Source organism: Ambystoma mexicanum, chromosome 13 (assembly GCF_040938575.1).
Source record: "Ambystoma mexicanum isolate Mex_15411 chromosome 13, UKY_AmexF1_1, whole genome shotgun sequence".
Classification (NCBI taxonomy): Eukaryota; Metazoa; Chordata; class Amphibia; order Caudata; family Ambystomatidae; genus Ambystoma; species Ambystoma mexicanum.
In genome coordinates this window covers 358,625,973-358,641,059 of record NC_090938.1, presented here as the reverse complement: position 1 = coordinate 358,641,059, position 15,087 = coordinate 358,625,973, and the positions used below count along the sequence as shown (strand labels likewise).

At 43.5% G+C, this 15,087-nt stretch overlaps 16 non-coding genes across 16 annotated transcripts; 13 read left to right on the top strand and 3 right to left on the bottom strand.

Moving 5' to 3' along the window:
- Window positions 1-1,449: 1,449 nt before the first annotated feature.
- Window positions 1,450-1,544, bottom strand: TRNAI-UAU (transfer RNA isoleucine (anticodon UAU)). The gene is made up of 2 exons: window positions 1,507-1,544; window positions 1,450-1,485 (listed from the first exon to the last, which is right to left on the bottom strand). It is a non-coding gene; the product is annotated as a tRNA-Ile (tRNA).
- A 480-nt stretch (window positions 1,545-2,024) lies between these two features.
- On the top strand, window positions 2,025-2,101 carry TRNAS-GCU (transfer RNA serine (anticodon GCU)). The gene has a single exon. It is a non-coding gene; the product is annotated as a tRNA-Ser (tRNA).
- Window positions 2,102-2,566: 465 nt separating this feature from the next.
- On the top strand, window positions 2,567-2,638 carry TRNAT-UGU (transfer RNA threonine (anticodon UGU)). The gene has a single exon. It is a non-coding gene; the product is annotated as a tRNA-Thr (tRNA).
- Window positions 2,639-3,937: 1,299 nt separating this feature from the next.
- TRNAT-CGU (transfer RNA threonine (anticodon CGU)) lies at window positions 3,938-4,009 on the top strand. Its single transcript has one exon. It is a non-coding gene; the product is annotated as a tRNA-Thr (tRNA).
- A 2,033-nt stretch (window positions 4,010-6,042) lies between these two features.
- Window positions 6,043-6,119, top strand: TRNAS-GCU (transfer RNA serine (anticodon GCU)). The gene has a single exon. It is a non-coding gene; the product is annotated as a tRNA-Ser (tRNA).
- Window positions 6,120-6,584: 465 nt separating this feature from the next.
- Window positions 6,585-6,656, top strand: TRNAT-UGU (transfer RNA threonine (anticodon UGU)). Its single transcript has one exon. It is a non-coding gene; the product is annotated as a tRNA-Thr (tRNA).
- Window positions 6,657-7,343: 687 nt separating this feature from the next.
- TRNAS-GCU (transfer RNA serine (anticodon GCU)) lies at window positions 7,344-7,425 on the top strand. Its single transcript has one exon. It is a non-coding gene; the product is annotated as a tRNA-Ser (tRNA).
- A 546-nt stretch (window positions 7,426-7,971) lies between these two features.
- On the top strand, window positions 7,972-8,044 carry TRNAT-CGU (transfer RNA threonine (anticodon CGU)). The gene has a single exon. It is a non-coding gene; the product is annotated as a tRNA-Thr (tRNA).
- Window positions 8,045-9,532: 1,488 nt separating this feature from the next.
- TRNAI-UAU (transfer RNA isoleucine (anticodon UAU)) lies at window positions 9,533-9,627 on the bottom strand. The gene is made up of 2 exons: window positions 9,590-9,627; window positions 9,533-9,568 (listed from the first exon to the last, which is right to left on the bottom strand). It is a non-coding gene; the product is annotated as a tRNA-Ile (tRNA).
- Window positions 9,628-10,107: 480 nt separating this feature from the next.
- TRNAS-GCU (transfer RNA serine (anticodon GCU)) lies at window positions 10,108-10,184 on the top strand. The gene has a single exon. It is a non-coding gene; the product is annotated as a tRNA-Ser (tRNA).
- Window positions 10,185-10,649: 465 nt separating this feature from the next.
- TRNAT-UGU (transfer RNA threonine (anticodon UGU)) lies at window positions 10,650-10,721 on the top strand. Its single transcript has one exon. It is a non-coding gene; the product is annotated as a tRNA-Thr (tRNA).
- Window positions 10,722-11,408: 687 nt separating this feature from the next.
- On the top strand, window positions 11,409-11,490 carry TRNAS-GCU (transfer RNA serine (anticodon GCU)). Its single transcript has one exon. It is a non-coding gene; the product is annotated as a tRNA-Ser (tRNA).
- A 546-nt stretch (window positions 11,491-12,036) lies between these two features.
- TRNAT-CGU (transfer RNA threonine (anticodon CGU)) lies at window positions 12,037-12,108 on the top strand. The gene has a single exon. It is a non-coding gene; the product is annotated as a tRNA-Thr (tRNA).
- A 1,488-nt stretch (window positions 12,109-13,596) lies between these two features.
- On the bottom strand, window positions 13,597-13,691 carry TRNAI-UAU (transfer RNA isoleucine (anticodon UAU)). The gene is made up of 2 exons: window positions 13,654-13,691; window positions 13,597-13,632 (listed from the first exon to the last, which is right to left on the bottom strand). It is a non-coding gene; the product is annotated as a tRNA-Ile (tRNA).
- Window positions 13,692-14,171: 480 nt separating this feature from the next.
- Window positions 14,172-14,248, top strand: TRNAS-GCU (transfer RNA serine (anticodon GCU)). Its single transcript has one exon. It is a non-coding gene; the product is annotated as a tRNA-Ser (tRNA).
- Window positions 14,249-14,713: 465 nt separating this feature from the next.
- Window positions 14,714-14,785, top strand: TRNAT-UGU (transfer RNA threonine (anticodon UGU)). The gene has a single exon. It is a non-coding gene; the product is annotated as a tRNA-Thr (tRNA).
- The last annotated feature ends 302 nt before the right edge of the window (window positions 14,786-15,087 follow it).

Sequence of the window (15,087 nt, the reverse complement as noted above, 5' to 3'; positions counted from 1 at the left end):
AGAGTTGCACCATCTACAGAGAACCTTTTATGACGGGATGCATCCTCATAATTGAAGTCTTCCACAGAAGGAGTGAAATAGAGTTCGAGAGGAAGGCCTAATGTTTTCAGGCAAAGACTGACAAAAACCTTGCAATGTCGCATGTAGCTGCTTTGGTGAAAAGACTGTTCAAGTTCACAATGCAACGGAGGGGTGTTCCCCATCTCCATACAATCATCTCTTTGATAATGTAAATGTGCCAGGCGTGTTGAAAGACAAAGACAGACACAACCGCACATACCAGTTGAAGAAAGACAGCCAGCAAACACATTTGTATAGAGGTAAGCAAGCCTCAATTAGAGATGTGAGTCCCTCCGTTTCTGCGGGAGTCCACAAGTTTAATAAAAAATGAACACATATCTTTCATGTTCTAATGATTACCAATCTTTCTGATTAGCTCTGCATAGCTCCAATGGCTATGTGTGTGTGTGTGTGTGTATGTGCCCGTGTGTGTAGGGGAAGGGGTCGGTAGATATGTTCACGCAGAGCAAGTTGCATACATCGCCAACAGCCATTCTCTCCTGCTCCTGTGCATCCAGTTCGGAAGCGAACCCACCCAATTGTTCTATATGTCTGCTACCCTGACCGCATTCACACATCATTGGCTATTAGTATGCAGCTTGTGGGCGCTGTCAATGGGATATAAGCACCATTCCCCATGTCTGCAATAGCTAGACCAGATTCTGAGGTATGATGAGCAGGGGTCCAGGCACTTCACCTGACGAACGCCGGGCTTAGCCCTGCCGGGCCTAGCCCTGAGGGGCCTAACTGGGCATGGCCCTGTGTAAGGTAGGGTGAGCAGGGGACCACTTGCAACTAACCTTCGGCACCAATCAGGCATGGAGAGGTCTGTGCAAATGCCCAGCCCTTTAGCAATCTCGATCTGCAAAACCTTCAACTCCTAATTCTCATGGCTCCCAGAAGCCCTAGCCCATATGCAAATGAGGCGAGTTCCTATCAGCATCCTTGTTCTGCTTGATTTTATCAAAGTGACTGCCTGATTAGTGAAAGGGTATTTATTCTCAGAGGTTTGCTTCAAAGGCGATAATGCAGTAAATAGACAACATTATTCTTTGTAAGTTGATATTGTCTCCTGGATCCTACTCCAGTAACCCTTTTTCTACCTTTACAAATGTCTTCCGTAAGTGGTGCTCAGCAGAAAATGGAGTATAATAACAGTTGACATTTTTTATTTTCTGTTCTATTTTCAAAAACCCTCCGTAGCTGTATTTAAAGCGCAAACACCCCATAAATAACTTGCAATGAGTATTCCATGTCTAAAAGGCAGAGGAGCTGTCATACAACATTAACTGACAATCAAGGAAACCTTGAGGTGAACCAAAAAATGTCCAGAACATTTATTGGTTCAATAATTCAGTTTTGAGGTGAATTAGTAAAAAGTTCCAAAGTTGCTCCAGGTGAGGCTTGAACTCACAACCTCGGCATTGCTCACTGCATGTACTGCTGTATAAGTACCGCGCGCTAACCGATTGCGCCACTGGAGCTGCTGTGTTTTAGTTTTCAACATGAAACTACACCCACAAACACACACACAAGTGTACAAAAGCACCCACAAGCTCTGGCATTGTCTTTTTAGCTGACACCAAATTATGGGTGCCTTGTAGTGCCCATATTGTGCCACTGGAGCTTACCTTTTAGCCTGATATACACTTTGCCACTGATGTTCAGCCAATGGTGCAGTCAAATGTCCCTTCTACATTTTTGTCATGCTGCAGGCAGTGCCACTGGAGCCAGCATGATGCTCTTCCTCATATTCAACACGTGTCAATTGAAACACCTCCCAATGTCATCTTGGCGATGCCTATAAACACCCCAGGACTTTGATGAATTTTTCTCAACAGCAAGTGAGGCAGTTTTCCTGCAAACGGCTGGATGTACCTCAACAAGGAACGCATTGTGGTTCTATTTTGAAGATGTTTGTGTTATTACCTGTAAAGACTTGAATGCCTAACATAATCCCTGTAGACGAGGTGGCCGAGTGGTTAAGGCGATGGACTGCTAATCTACTGTACACGCGTGGTTTCGAATCCCACCTTTGTCGATTTTAACTTTTGAAATCTTTTTTAAACATCTGCATTGCTCTAAGCACCATTGCCATTGGCTTTCAAAGAACATACAGACAAAAGTGAAAATATGCATGTTAGTTGATTAAGAAGGACACAAACAAGGTTGTCGTGTTACTGGCAGGAATGCAATCTGCTGTGCTTGACTACCCTTTGAGCCAGAATCCGGATAGAAATTTAAAAAAGCAAAGGTAATATCCATATTGTCTCTCTGCTGCCATGTACATGTTTTTTTCAACTTTCACGCATCACATCTCCTCATTAGTCACCCTAAAATTGCACGGAATACGCACAAATTAGCTGCTCCTCAAAAAATCGGCCAGAAAAAAACAGGTCAAATCACAATCATATACATACATTCTCACACACCCTTCAAATATGTCTACCCAGTAAACATCATGTTGTGTGCTCGTTGTGTTGCTGTTATGCGTTGTAACCTGAGGGGCTCTGTAGCTCAGTGGCAGAGCACTGGTCTTGTAAACCAGGGGTCGTGAGTTCGATCCTCATCAGGGCCTCCAAATGGTAATTTTCTTGAACATTGTTGAATAGGAACTGATATTGCACATTGTACCTGTGCAACCTTTTACCAATGGATTCGGGCCTATAACAAAGCCACAAGCGCAAGGTGTCTGAATAGTCTGTGGGGAAGGTCGGCTTTCTGGACCTAATTTCTTCAAGAAAAAGACCTTGATAATCTTGTGATGACAGATGCAGATGATCACGGTGAAGCCCTTACTCTATTGAACAGTACAGCGGTTCTGGGTTGCACGCCTTTCTCTATTTTCAGGGACGTTGATGTGGCAAAATTTAATTGGAAAAGGGTTATTGCCATCACTCACTATTTAAATTCAATGACATCACAGGAAGCAGCAGCATCTGAACTTTGATCTTGGCTGGAAACGTTGAATGATGCCAAACACTGGGAAACTGGAGCTTGCGTTATGCTGGTTTTACTACTAATGGTGTGCCATACGGAAGCTCAAGCACCTTCCTCTGGATTAGTGTTGTGAACCCTCCAGGAGCTCTTGTTATATTTTTCTGAACTTCAACTTGATGTGTTTATCTATCAATGGCCGGGTAAGGAAGAACGAGTCAACGATCTTGTTTCTATTATGACAAACATGATCTATTTTTCACTGACTTTGCACCACCATTGTTTTATCTCTTCTTTAAGCATGGGATTCGAGCACCGTTCCCAAACAGACGAGGTGGCCGAGTGGTTAAGGCGATGGACTGCTAATCCATTGTGCTCTGCACGCGTGGGATCGTATTTTTTCTTTATAGTCTGCATTTAAACATAGACCAAAGTCTTTCAACCTCCCTGTGAAAGACAGGAATGAGTACAGATATGGAAATAGAGATGTAAAAATAAGTTCATTGGTGCAGGCGGAGAATGAAATTAGTCAAAGACTTTCCTCGTAGGTTTCCATTCTTTACTATTATAGGAGCCAAAATCAGCGCAGTTAGTAAACTCCCAAGCTTACATCCCAAATTCTTTTTTCTTTTAGTTGTCTGCCTTTTACATGTTCCTTTTGCCATCATTCTGACCTGCTATCTAAACTCATGAACCTGTTCAGCATCCTACTCAATACATACATACCCGTAAAAGTACATACTCAAACGCATACCGACAATGTATCACCAACATAAGCACACACGCTTTCACAAATCAGATGTATGATGACGTACTGAACACATGCAGAGATATACAGCCATTTTTACACAACCAGAAATTCATATACCTGGAGATCTACCTAGGTAAAACCCATGGTTTCTTTGCACTTTCTGTTGTTGGCTGTGAGCAAGCAGCAGGTGGCCTTGTAGCTCAGTGGCAGAGCACTGGTTTCGTAAACCAGGGGTCATGAGTTCAAACCTCATCAGGGCCTCGGGCGGATTATTTTCAAAAAGCACGGGGAAGAGAAGCCAGAGTTGCACCATCTACAGAGAACCTTTTATGACGGGATGCATCCTCATAATTGAAGTCTTCCACAGAAGGAGTGAAATGGAGTTCGAGAGGAAGGCCTAATGTTTTCAGGCAAAGACTGACAAAAACCTTGCAATGTCGCATGTAGCTGCTTTGGTGAAAAGACTGTTCAAGTTCACAATGCAACGGAGGGGTGTTCCCCATCTCCATACAATCATCTCTTTGATAATGTAAACGTGCCAGGCGTGTTGAAAGACAAAGACAGACACAACCGCACATACCAGTTGAAGAAAGACAGCCAGCAAACACATTTGTATAGAGGTAAGCAAGCCTCAATTAGAGATGTGAGTCCCTCCGTTTCTGCGGGAGTCCACAAGTTTAATAAAAAATGAACACATATCTTTCATGTTCTAATGATTACCAATCTTTCTGATTAGCTCTGCATAGCTCCAATGGCTATGTGTGTGTGTGTGTGTGTATGTGCCCGTGTGTGTAGGGGAAGGGGTCGGTAGATGTGTTCACGCAGAGCAAGTTGCATACATCGCCAACAGCCATTCTCTCCTGCTCCTGTGCATCCAGTTCGGAAGCGAACCCACCCAATTGTTCTATATGTCTGCTACCCTGACCGCATTCACACATCATTGGCTATTAGTATGCAGCTTGTGGGCGCTGTCAATGGGATATAAGCACCATTCCCCATGTCTGCAATAGCTAGACCAGATTCTGAGGTATGATGAGCAGGGGTCCAGGCACTTCGCCTGACGAACGCCGGGCTTAGCCCTGCCGGGCCTAGCCCTGAGGGGCCTAACTGGGCATGGCCCTGTGTAAGGTAGGGTGAGCAGGGGACCACTTGCAACTAACCTTCGGCACCAATCAGGCATGGAGAGGTCTGTGCAAATGCCCAGCCCTTTAGCAATCTCGATCTGCAAAACCTTCAACTCCTAATTCTCATGGCTCCCAGAAGCCCTAGCCCATATGCAAATGAGGCGAGTTCCTATCAGCATCCTTGTTCTGCTTGATTTTATCAAAGTGACTGCCTGATTAGTGAAAGGGTATTTATTCTCAGAGGTTTGCTTCAAAGGCGATAATGCAGTAAATAGACAACATTATTCTTTGTAAGTTGATATTGTCTCCTGGATCCTACTCCAGTAAGCCTTTTTCTACCTTTACAAATGTCTTCCGTAAGTGGTGCTCAGCAGAAAATGGAGTATAATAACAGTTGACATTTTTTATTTTCTGTTCTATTTTCAAAAACCCTCCGTAGCTGTATTTAAAGCGCAAACACCCCATAAATAACTTGCAATGAGTATTCCATGTCTAAAAGGCAGAGGAGCTGTCATACAACATTAACTGACAATCAAGGAAACCTTGAGGTGAACCAAAAAATGTCCAGAACATTTATTGGTTCAATAATTCAGTTTTGAGGTGAATTAGTAAAAAGTTCCAAAGTTGCTCCAGGTGAGGCTTGAACTCACAACCTCGGCATTGCTCACTGCATGTACTTGCCACTGGAGCTGCTGTGTTTTGGTTTTCAACATGAAACTACACCCACAAACACACACACAAGTGTACAAAAGCACCCACAAGCTCTGGCATTGTCTTTTTAGCTGACACCAAATTATGGGTGCCTTGTAGTGCCCATATTGTGCCACTGGAGCTTACCTTTTAGCCTGATATACACTTTGCCACTGATGTTCAGCCAATGGTGCAGTCAAATGTCCCTTCTACATTTTTGTCATGCTGCAGGCAGTGCCACTGGAGCCAGCATGATGCTCTTCCTCATATTCAACACGTGTCAATTGAAACACCTCCCAATGTCATCTTGGTGATGCCTATAAACACCCCAGGACTTTGATTAATTTTTCTCAACAGCAAGTGAGGCAGTTTTCCTGCAAACGGCTGGATGTACCTCAACAAGGAACGCATTGTGGTTCTATTTTGAAGATGTTTGTGTTATTACCTGTAAAGACTTGAATGCCTAACATAATCCCTGTAGACGAGGTGGCCGAGTGGTTAAGGCGATGGACTGCTAATCTACTGTACACGCGTGGTTTCGAATCCCACCTTTGTCGATTTTAACTTTTGAAATCTTTTTTAAACATCTGCATTGCTCTAAGCACCATTGCCATTGGCTTTCAAAGAACATACAGACAAAAGTGAAAATATGCATGTTAGTTGATTAAGAAGGACACAAACAAGGTTGTCGTGTTACTGGCAGGAATGCAATCTGCTGTGCTTGACTACCCTTTGAGCCAGAATCCGGATAGAAATTTAAAAAAGCAAAGGTAATATCCATATTGTCTCTCTGCTGCCATGTACATGTTTTTTTCAACTTTCACGCATCACATCTCCTCATTAGTCACCCTAAAATTGCACGGAATACGCACAAATTAGCTGCTCCTCAAAAAATCGGCCAGAAAAAAACAGGTCAAATCACAATCATATACATACATTCTCACACACCCTTCAAATATGTCTACCCAGTAAACATCATGTTGTGTGCTCGTTGTGTTGCTGTTATGCGTCGTAACCTGAGGGGCTCTGTAGCTCAGTGGCAGAGCACTGGTCTTGTAAACCAGGGGTCGTGAGTTCGATCCTCATCAGGGCCTCCAAATGGTAATTTTCTTGAACATTGTTGAATAGGAACTGATATTGCACATTGTACCTGTGCAACCTTTTACCAATGGATTCGGGCCTATAACAAAGCCACAAGCGCAAGGTGTCTGAATAGTCTGTGGGGAAGGTCGGCTTTCTGGACCTAATTTCTTCAAGAAAAAGACCTTGATAATCTTGTGATGACAGATGCAGATGATCACGGTGAAGCCCTTACTCTATTGAACAGTACAGCGGTTCTGGGTTGCACGCCTTTCTCTATTTTCAGGGACGTTGATGTGGCAAAATTTAATTGGAAAAGGGTTATTGCCATCACTCACTATTTAAATTCAATGACATCACAGGAAGCAGCAGCATCTGAACTTTGATCTTGGCTGGAAACGTTGAATGATGCCAAACACTGGGAAACTGGAGCTTGCGTTATGCTGGTTTTACTACTAATGGTGTGCCATACGGAAGCTCAAGCACCTTCCTCTGGATTAGTGTTGTGAACCCTCCAGGAGCTCTTGTTATATTTTTCTGAACTTCAACTTGATGTGTTTATCTATCAATGGCCGGGTAAGGAAGAACGAGTCAACGATCTTGTTTCTATTATGACAAACATGATCTATTTTTCACTGACTTTGCACCACCATTGTTTTATCTCTTCTTTAAGCATGGGATTCGAGCACCGTTCCCAAACAGACGAGGTGGCCGAGTGGTTAAGGCGATGGACTGCTAATCCATTGTGCTCTGCACGCGTGGGTTCGAATCCCACCTTCGTCGTATTTTTTCTTTATAGTCTGCATTTAAACATAGACCAAAGTCTTTCAACCTCCCTGTGAAAGACAGGAATGAGTACAGATATGGAAATAGAGATGTAAAAATAAGTTCATTGGTGCAGGCGGAGAATGAAATTAGTCAAAGACTTTCCTCGTAGGTTTCCATTCTTTACTATTATAGGAGCCAAAATCAGCGCAGTTAGTAAACTCCCAAGCTTACATCCCAAATTCTTTTTTCTTTTAGTTGTCTGCCTTTTACATGTTCCTTTTGCCATCATTCTGACCTGCTATCTAAACTCATGAACCTGTTCAGCATCCTACTCAATACATACATACCCGTAAAAGTACATACTCAAACGCATACCGACAATGTATCACCAACATAAGCACACACGCTTTCGCAAATCAGATGTATGATGACGTACTGAACACATGCAGAGATATACAGCCATTTTTACACAACCAGAAATTCATATACCTGGAGATCTACCTAGGTAAAACCCATGGTTTCTTTGCACTTTCTGTTGTTGGCTGTGAGCAAGCAGCAGGTGGCCTTGTAGCTCAGTGGCAGAGCACTGGTCTCGTAAACCAGGGGGTCATGAGTTCAAACCTCATCAGGGCCTCGGGCGGATTATTTTCAAAAAGCACGGGGAAGAGAAGCCAGAGTTGCACCATCTACAGAGAACCTTTTATGACGGGATGCATCCTCATAATTGAAGTCTTCCACAGAAGGAGTGAAATAGAGTTCGAGAGGAAGGCCTAATGTTTTCAGGCAAAGACTGACAAAAACCTTGCAATGTCGCATGTAGCTGCTTTGGTGAAAAGACTGTTCAAGTTCACAATGCAACGGAGGGGTGTTCCCCATCTCCATACAATCATCTCTTTGATAATGTAAATGTGCCAGGCGTGTTGAAAGACAAAGACAGACACAACCGCACATACCAGTTGAAGAAAGACAGCCAGCAAACACATTTGTATAGAGGTAAGCAAGCCTCAATTAGAGATGTGAGTCCCTCCGTTTCTGCGGGAGTCCACAAGTTTAATAAAAAATGAACACATATCTTTCATGTTCTAATGATTACCAATCTTTCTGATTAGCTCTGCATAGCTCCAATGGCTATGTGTGTGTGTGTGTGTGTATGTGCCCGTGTGTGTAGGGGAAGGGGTCGGTAGATGTGTTCACGCAGAGCAAGTTGCATACATCGCCAACAGCCATTCTCTCCTGCTCCTGTGCATCCAGTTCGGAAGCGAACCCACCCAATTGTTCTATATGTCTGCTACCCTGACCGCATTCACACATCATTGGCTATTAGTATGCAGCTTGTGGGCGCTGTCAATGGGATATAAGCACCATTCCCCATGTCTGCAATAGCTAGACCAGATTCTGAGGTATGATGAGCAGGGGTCCAGGCACTTCGCCTGACAAACGCCGGGCTTAGCCCTGCCGGGCCTAGCCCTGAGGGGCCTAACTGGGCATGGCCCTGTGTAAGGTAGGGTGAGCAGGGGACCACTTGCAACTAACCTTCGGCACCAATCAGGCATGGAGAGGTCTGTGCAAATGCCCAGCCCTTTAGCAATCTCGATCTGCAAAACCTTCAACTCCTAATTCTCATGGCTCCCAGAAGCCCTAGCCCATATGCAAATGAGGCGAGTTCCTATCAGCATCCTTGTTCTGCTTGATTTTATCAAAGTGACTGCCTGATTAGTGAAAGGGTATTTATTCTCAGAGGTTTGCTTCAAAGGCGATAATGCAGTAAATAGACAACATTATTCTTTGTAAGTTGATATTGTCTCCTGGATCCTACTCCAGTAACCCTTTTTCTACCTTTACAAATGTCTTCCGTAAGTGGTGCTCAGCAGAAAATGGAGTATAATAACAGTTGACATTTTTTATTTTCTGTTCTATTTTCAAAAACCCTCCGTAGCTGTATTTAAAGCGCAAACACCCCATAAATAACTTGCAATGAGTATTCCATGTCTAAAAGGCAGAGGAGCTGTCATACAACATTAACTGACAATCAAGGAAACCTTGAGGTGAACCAAAAAATGTCCAGAACATTTATTGGTTCAATAATTCAGTTTTGAGGTGAATTAGTAAAAAGTTCCAAAGTTGCTCCAGGTGAGGCTTGAACTCACAACCTCGGCATTGCTCACTGCATGTACTGCTGTATAAGTACCGCGCGCTAACCGATTGCGCCACTGGAGCTGCTGTGTTTTGGTTTTCAACATGAAACTACACCCACAAACACACACACAAGTGTACAAAAGCACCCACAAGCTCTGGCATTGTCTTTTTAGCTGACACCAAATTATGGGTGCCTTGTAGTGCCCATATTGTGCCACTGGAGCTTACCTTTTAGCCTGATATACACTTTGCCACTGATGTTCAGCCAATGGTGCAGTCAAATGTCCCTTCTACATTTTTGTCATGCTGCAGGCAGTGCCACTGGAGCCAGCATGATGCTCTTCCTCATATTCAACACGTGTCAATTGAAACACCTCCCAATGTCATCTTGGCGATGCCTATAAACACCCCAGGACTTTGATGAATTTTTCTCAACAGCAAGTGAGGCAGTTTTCCTGCAAACGGCTGGATGTACCTCAACAAGGAACGCATTGTGGTTCTATTTTGAAGATGTTTGTGTTATTACCTGTAAAGACTTGAATGCCTAACATAATCCCTGTAGACGAGGTGGCCGAGTGGTTAAGGCGATGGACTGCTAATCTACTGTACACGCGTGGTTTCGAATCCCACCTTTGTCGATTTTAACTTTTGAAATCTTTTTTAAACATCTGCATTGCTCTAAGCACCATTGCCATTGGCTTTCAAAGAACATACAGACAAAAGTGAAAATATGCATGTTAGTTGATTAAGAAGGACACAAACAAGGTTGTCGTGTTACTGGCAGGAATGCAATCTGCTGTGCTTGACTACCCTTTGAGCCAGAATCCGGATAGAAATTTAAAAAAGCAAAGGTAATATCCATATTGTCTCTCTGCTGCCATGTACATGTTTTTTTCAACTTTCACGCATCACATCTCCTCATTAGTCACCCTAAAATTGCACGGAATACGCACAAATTAGCTGCTCCTCAAAAAATCGGCCAGAAAAAAACAGGTCAAATCACAATCATATACATACATTGTCACACACCCTTCAAATATGTCTACCCAGTAAACATCATGTTGTGTGCTCGTTGTGTTGCTGTTATGCGTCGTAACCTGAGGGGCTCTGTAGCTCAGTGGCAGAGCACTGGTCTTGTAAACCAGGGGTCGTGAGTTCGATCCTCATCAGGGCCTCCAAATGGTAATTTTCTTGAACATTGTTGAATAGGAACTGATATTGCACATTGTACCTGTGCAACCTTTTACCAATGGATTCGGGCCTATAACAAAGCCACAAGCGCAAGGTGTCTGAATAGTCTGTGGGGAAGGTCGGCTTTCTGGACCTAATTTCTTCAAGAAAAAGACCTTGATAATCTTGTGATGACAGATGCAGATGATCACGGTGAAGCCCTTACTCTATTGAACAGTACAGCGGTTCTGGGTTGCACGCCTTTCTCTATTTTCAGGGACGTTGATGTGGCAAAATTTAATTGGAAAAGGGTTATTGCCATCACTCACTATTTAAATTCAATGACATCACAGGAAGCAGCAGCATCTGAACTTTGATCTTGGCTGGAAACGTTGAATGATGCCAAACACTGGGAAACTGGAGCTTGCGTTATGCTGGTTTTACTACTAATGGTGTGCCATACGGAAGCTCAAGCACCTTCCTCTGGATTAGTGTTGTGAACCCTCCAGGAGCTCTTGTTATATTTTTCTGAACTTCAACTTGATGTGTTTATCTATCAATGGCCGGGTAAGGAAGAACGAGTCAACGATCTTGTTTCTATTATGACAAACATGATCTATTTTTCACTGACTTTGCACCACCATTGTTTTATCTCTTCTTTAAGCATGGGATTCGAGCACCGTTCCCAAACAGACGAGGTGGCCGAGTGGTTAAGGCGATGGACTGCTAATCCATTGTGCTCTGCACGCGTGGGTTCGAATCCCACCTTCGTCGTATTTTTTCTTTATAGTCTGCATTTAAACATAGACCAAAGTCTTTCAACCTCCCTGTGAAAGACAGGAATGAGTACAGATATGGAAATAGAGATGTAAAAATAAGTTCATTGGTGCAGGCGGAGAATGAAATTAGTCAAAGACTTTCCTCGTAGGTTTCCATTCTTTACTATTATAGGAGCCAAAATCAGCGCAGTTAGTAAACTCCCAAGCTTACATCCCAAATTCTTTTTTCTTTTAGTTGTCTGCCTTTTACATGTTCCTTTTGCCATCATTCTGACCTGCTATCTAAACTCATGAACCTGTTCAGCATCCTACTCAATACATACATACCCGTAAAAGTACATACTCAAACGCATACCGACAATGTATCACCAACATAAGCACACACGCTTTCGCAAATCAGATGTATGATGACGTACTGAACACATGCAGAGATATACAGCCATTTTTACACAACCAGAAATTCATATACCTGGAGATCTACCTAGGTAAAACCCATGGTTTCTTTGCACTTTCTGTTGTTGGCTGTGAGCAAGCAGCAGGTGGCCTTGTAGCTCAGTGGCAGAGCACTGGTTTCGTAAACCAGGGGTCATGAGTTCAAACCTCATCAGGGCCTCGGGCGGATTATTTTCAAAAAGCACGGGGAAGAGAAGCCAGAGTTGCACCATCTACAGAGAACCTTTTATGACGGGATGCATCCTCATAATTGAAGTCTTCCACAGAAGGAGTGAAATAGAGTTCGAGAGGAAGGCCTAATGTTTTCAGGCAAAGACTGACAAAAACCTTGCAATGTCGCATGTAGCTGCTTTGGTGAAAAGACTGTTCAAGTTCACAATGCAACGGAGGGGTGTTCCCCATCTCCATACAATCATCTCTTTGATAATGTAAACGTGCCAGGCGTGTTGAAAGACAAAGACAGACACAACCGCACATACCAGTTGAAGAAAGACAGCCAGCAAACACATTTGTATAGAGGTAAGCAAGCCTCAATTAGAGATGTGAGTCCCTCCGTTTCTGCGGGAGTCCACAAGTTTAATAAAAAATGAACACATATCTTTCATGTTCTAATGATTACCAATCTTTCTGATTAGCTCTGCATAGCTCCAATGGCTATGTGTGTGTGTGTGTGTGTATGTGCCCGTGTGTGTAGGGGAAGGGGTCGGTAGATGTGTTCACGCAGAGCAAGTTGCATACATCGCCAACAGCCATTCTCTCCTGCTCCTGTGCATCCAGTTCGGAAGCGAACCCACCCAATTGTTCTATATGTCTGCTACCCTGACCGCATTCACACATCATTGGCTATTAGTATGCAGCTTGTGGGCGCTGTCAATGGGATATAAGCACCATTCCCCATGTCTGCAATAGCTAGACCAGATTCTGAGGTATGATGAGCAGGGGTCCAGGCACTTCGCCTGACGAACGCCGGGCTTAGCCCTGCCGGGCCTAGCCCTGAGGGGCCTAACTGGGCATGGCCCTGTGTAAGGTAGGGTGAGCAGGGGACCACTTGCAACTAACCTTCGGCACCAATCAGGCATGGAGAGGTCTGTGCAAATGCCCAGCCCTTTAGCAATCTCGATCTGCAAAACCTTCAACTCCTAATTCTCATGGCTCCCAGAAGCCCTAGCCCATATGCAAATGAGGCGAGTTCCTATCAGCATCCTTGTTCTGCTTGATTTTATCAAAGTGACTGCCTGATTAGTGAAAGGGTATTTATTCTCAGAGGTTTGCTTCAAAGGCGATAATGCAGTAAATAGACAACATTATTCTTTGTAAGTTGATATTGTCTCCTGGATCCTACTCCAGTAACCCTTTTTCTACCTTTACAAATGTCTTCCGTAAGTGGTGCTCAGCAGAAAATGGAGTATAATAACAGTTGACATTTTTTATTTTCTGTTCTATTTTCAAAAACCCTCCGTAGCTGTATTTAAAGCGCAAACACCCCATAAATAACTTGCAATGAGTATTCCATGTCTAAAAGGCAGAGGAGCTGTCATACAACATTAACTGACAATCAAGGAAACCTTGAGGTGAACCAAAAAATGTCCAGAACATTTATTGGTTCAATAATTCAGTTTTGAGGTGAATTAGTAAAAAGTTCCAAAGTTGCTCCAGGTGAGGCTTGAACTCACAACCTCGGCATTGCTCACTGCATGTACTGCTGTATAAGTACCGCGCGCTAACCGATTGCGCCACTGGAGCTGCTGTGTTTTGGTTTTCAACATGAAACTACACCCACAAACACACACACAAGTGTACAAAAGCACCCACAAGCTCTGGCATTGTCTTTTTAGCTGACACCAAATTATGGGTGCCTTGTAGTGCCCATATTGTGCCACTGGAGCTTACCTTTTAGCCTGATATACACTTTGCCACTGATGTTCAGCCAATGGTGCAGTCAAATGTCCCTTCTACATTTTTGTCATGCTGCAGGCAGTGCCACTGGAGCCAGCATGATGCTCTTCCTCATATTCAACACGTGTCAATTGAAACACCTCCCAATGTCATCTTGGCGATGCCTATAAACACCCCAGGACTTTGATGAATTTTTCTCAACAGCAAGTGAGGCAGTTTTCCTGCAAACGGCTGGATGTACCTCAACAAGGAACGCATTGTGGTTCTATTTTGAAGATGTTTGTGTTATTACCTGTAAAGACTTGAATGCCTAACATAATCCCTGTAGACGAGGTGGCCGAGTGGTTAAGGCGATGGACTGCTAATCTACTGTACACGCGTGGTTTCGAATCCCACCTTTGTCGATTTTAACTTTTGAAATCTTTTTTAAACATCTGCATTGCTCTAAGCACCATTGCCATTGGCTTTCAAAGAACATACAGACAAAAGTGAAAATATGCATGTTAGTTGATTAAGAAGGACACAAACAAGGTTGTCGTGTTACTGGCAGGAATGCAATCTGCTGTGCTTGACTACCCTTTGAGCCAGAATCCGGATAGAAATTTAAAAAAGCAAAGGTAATATCCATATTGTCTCTCTGCTGCCATGTACATGTTTTTTTCAACTTTCACGCATCACATCTCCTCATTAGTCACCCTAAAATTGCACGGAATACGCACAAATTAGCTGCTCCTCAAAAAATCGGCCAGAAAAAAACAGGTCAAATCACAATCATATACATACATTCTCACACACCCTTCAAATATGTCTACCCAGTAAACATCATGTTGTGTGCTCGTTGTGTTGCTGTTATGCGTCGTAACCTGAGGGGCTCTGTAGCTCAGTGGCAGAGCACTGGTCTTGTAAACCAGGGGTCGTGAGTTCGATCCTCATCAGGGCCTCCAAATGGTAATTTTCTTGAACATTGTTGAATAGGAACTGATATTGCACATTGTACCTGTGCAACCTTTTACCAATGGATTCGGGCCTATAACAAAGCCACAAGCGCAAGGTGTCTGAATAGTCTGTGGGGAAGGTCGGCTTTCTGGACCTAATTTCTTCAAGAAAAAGACCTTGATAATCTTGTGATGACAGATGCAGATGATCACGGTGAAGCCCTTACTCTATTGAACAGTACAGCGGTTCTGGGTTGCACGCCTTTCTCTATTTTCAGGGACGTTGATGTGGCAAAATTTAATTGGAA